This window comes from Mesoplodon densirostris, chromosome X (assembly GCF_025265405.1).
Source record: "Mesoplodon densirostris isolate mMesDen1 chromosome X, mMesDen1 primary haplotype, whole genome shotgun sequence".
NCBI classification, from domain to species: domain Eukaryota; kingdom Metazoa; phylum Chordata; class Mammalia; order Artiodactyla; family Ziphiidae; genus Mesoplodon; species Mesoplodon densirostris.
The window spans coordinates 75,704,968-75,709,120 of NC_082681.1; positions in this window are offsets into that span (position 1 = coordinate 75,704,968).

Genomic DNA, 4,153 nt, shown 5'->3' on the forward strand with positions numbered 1-4,153 from the left:
TACTCCTTAGGTATTTTATGCCATATGTAGCCACAATTTTCTATTAATTTTAATAACTTTATTTTTCCTAGCTTATTTCAAAATGGAAGTGCTATTTTTCCTGGTTATAAAGAGGTACTTATAATAAGCAATTCAAATAATACAAGGATATAAAAAGTGCAGGCAAGATAAGCTATAATCCCATCATTCATCTAAAACCACTGTTAATGGTGTATAGACTTCAATGTTGGGCTGTCTTTGTTATTGAGCATTTATTTTATTTAATTATGCCACCTGTTCAGATTCTGTGCTGATTAAGCAATTCAATGATTACAATTTGGCTACAAGAAAAGCATATGCTCCTCATGTGGAAACAAGTATTCTGGTTACATAGATGGGTATGTTTCTTGTAGTAAATTAAATTGGCATGTTGAAGATTATTTATCTCTCATTATATGTCAGCTATGATGAATGCCCTTGTAATTTATCTTTGCACAGTTGACGCTCATTTCCTTACCAACCATAATTTTTAGTCACAGAAGCTGCAGTGAATTCTCTCAGGGCCCTTAAGCCTGGTTTGTTTCCATGGAAAAGAGCCTAACAAAAGATTGATAGTGTCGACATGTTCCTGGCAGCAGGCATTAGCATAAGTATGCATTTGAAGAAGTATTAGAGAATATGATAAAAATCAGTGGTTACAGTTTGTTAGGAGAAACTCCCTCATTTTCTAATTTATCTAGAGAATTACTTTAGTCGGTTCAGAGATAGCAGCATGTATATGTTTTGTCTTGTTCCTGAGGCACAGTTGTTGGAAGTTGGCTACAATGGGCTACCAAAGGATTTTTACACTCCTTGAATACATCCAACTAGGGGCATTTGCATGAAGTATTTGTAATTGAAAAGTGTACGTGCCTGCTTTTAGTAGCCTGGAACTTGATAGAAATGTCATTAACTAAAGGTAGGATGTAAAATATTTTAACTCAGAGTAACAGCTTAATATCTAAAAAGAACCTCTGCATCACTAAGAAGAAAAATGTCTTGCTGGGAACAAGTTTGGGAAACAAATGTACTTTTTTTTCTTTTTGTGGGGAGTAAAGTGCCCTCTCAAAAAAAAAAAAAAAAACCTTGCCTAGTTCAGAAAAATGCATTGTTTTGCTTAAAAACCAGCTTGACATTTTGTTCTAAGTCAGAAGTAGTTACAAAGTTGTAAGTTTTATGATAGTTGTAACCTCATTTATTGACAGTTCTAATCCAGTGATTTAAAAAATGTGACAGTAAGGATAATTATAACCAAAACATCTAATTGTTATAATGTAAATATATATTATATTTAATTGTGGTTGTAAAAATGCATTTTGAAACTTCAAGGAAAACAAAGGTGGCCTATATGATTTGGCTACTTAATATCAAAAAATGGATGGTATGTGGGGGGTGTCACTGGATCACAGGACTCAGCATATAGTTTTACTCAGGGCTAACATAGTAAGGATACATAGCCTTTGTAAAGTTAGCATAAAGAAAAAGACACACGTGGAGTCTGGAGGAGTCCCTGTGCAGGCTTCCATCTGCTTTCTCCTTCCCATGAGCAGTCACACAGAGCATCCCCTTGCAATAAAAATACAGCAGCACGTGTGCCATGTTTCTGTCAGGGAAACCTGTTAAGAGACTCAGCAACCAAGGCTTTTATTGTGGGCTGGTCACGTAGGCACTTTCTGCTTAGCACATACCAAGATATCAGACTTCCAGAAGGAAAGTAGGTATTCAATGTGATCCACATTATTTATATAAGCAATTTAGGCACAGTGAGCCACCCTAATCAGTTAGGGAAAGTTTTCTATCAGTGCAGGGAACTGTTTACCAGTAAAGTTTCCTGATGCCAGCCAAGGGCCAACCTTGCAAGCAGGTCTTTCTGAGGATAGTAGTCTTAGGCCTGCTATGTTAACTCTTTCCTGTGTACATGGGTTGAATGTATAATAATAGATCGAAATTATAGCATTCTATGATTGATCCCATTCAAGTCCTGCTTAAGGTGATAAGAGTGAGTTTAAATATATGATTTCCATTCTGTTTGGGGCATGTAAAAAAATTTTAGGGAGGCTTTTAGGTTATGTCAAAGAGTGACTTAAGCTTAACTTGTAAAGTATTTTTAACAAAATCTTTGATATAGTGGCTATTTTTTCCTTTTTTCCTCCTTACACTGTTGGAAATAGTTAACTGAGAGAAGTGTGTTAATTTAAAATTTTGGGTGTCATTCCTTCCCCACACATTAATTAGGAAATTCACCTTCAAGGAACCATTCTTTAAGAAAGAAGTCCAAGGGAATATTAAAGTTTTGTTCTATGGTTTCACATGAATTTAATTAAAAAACTGAAAGTTAGTTTAAAGTAACAGGCCTCTCCATTTGAGAAGATTTCAAAGCAGATTGATTGTGCTACCTGGGCATAATTCAATTCAGGTAATACTATTTTTCTCCCTTATCAGAAATGGAAGAAATTGCTGTAACCCCTTTGATGCATTTTCCTGCATCAAAAGTAAAAATGTGGAAGTCTATTAAGACACCAAAATGTTCACATTGGTTATCTTTTGAGACAGATTTACATAAGTAATTATTATTTCTTATGGGGTGTTTTGGTTTGATTTTTTTTTCTTAATGAAAATATACTATGTTGGAAAAAATAAATAGTCGGTAGGTTGACAGTGAGAGATTGATACTGTTATGACACCCCGTCTGTTACACCACCTGGCTTCAATTCAATTCTGATGCTAACTACCCCAAGTTAATACCAGATCCCACAAGTTAAGGGCAACATCTTCCTGAAGACTGCCTTCCCTTTAGTAAATCTTAGGGCAACCTATACTGACCAATCAGCTAAATTCAGGGATTCCTGTGACCATCTTGGGTTTGTTAATTTGCTAGAATAATTTCTAGAACTCCCTGAAAGTGCTATACTTACAATTACAGTTTTATTATAAAGGATACAACTCAGGAGCAGCCAAATGAAAAAGATACATAGGACAAAGTCTGGGAGGACCCTGGATAAGGAGCTTCCATTCTCTCACCCCTTGGACTCAGGATATGTCACCTTCCTGGCACATCAAAGTGTTCACCAACCAGGAAGCTCCTTGAGCTCTGGGTTTCTAGAGTTTTATTGGGGTCTTATCATTGGTCACTTGCTTAAGTTCAGTCTCCAGCCCCTCTCCTCTCTGAAGATCTAGAGGATAGAGCTGAAAGGTCCAATCTTCTAATATGCTTGGTCTTTCTGGCAACTAAGCCCATCTTGAGTTACCTCGTTAGCATAAACTTAGGTGTGCTCAAAATGGACTTCTTGTAAATAACAAAAGAACACTCCATCACTCATGCTTTTTGGAGATCTGTGCTTCCAACAGAGGACAAAGACCAAATTTATATTATACATTTTTATATTTTATCTCTAGTTTTGTAAAGTTTTTTGTTATGAGGAGCGCAAATGATAGATCCACTGAGGGGATGATGATTTGCAAGGGTACAAGTGATAGTGAGCAGTAAGGGAGGTAAGAATTTTACTGGAAACCCACCAAAGGAACTGGTGAGTGGCTGAGCCTCTCTGGCATGGTAACTAGAAGGCCACCAGGAAATGGAGGCATCAGGAGAAACCCTTTATGTGTTTGTTTCTATTTATGGGCCATGTTCTGCTCTTTTTTTTTTTTTGGTGGCTTGTGGGATCTTAGTTCCCCGACCAGGGATCAAACCCAGGCCCTCGGCAGTGAAAGTGTGGAGTCCTGACCACTGGACCGCCAGGGATTTCCCCTGTTCTGCATTTCTGCTCTATCATTACTTTACCTCTGATTGTTTTGCTCTTTCCTTTGACCTTTTATATCCTTCTCTACACTAGAGCTTCTGCTTACTCATAGTTTATGCTTCTGCATGAATCCTTAGAGATCTAGTTCTAGCTCTCACTTCATTATGCATGTTTAAAACTTGAGTGTGTGTAAATTGTCAGCCTGTCATCCTCACTGGCTCTCTTCTAGGCTAGGTTGGGAATTAACAGTAGTAGACTCAGAAGACTACTGCAGAGAAGTTTCACTTAGGAGCCAAGGGAAGAGAGGCTTATTACAATGGAAAGCACTTCTAAAACAACATTAAAATGTTTCTCTTTAAAGAGTGCTTAAAATATTAAGGATATCAGTGCTTTTC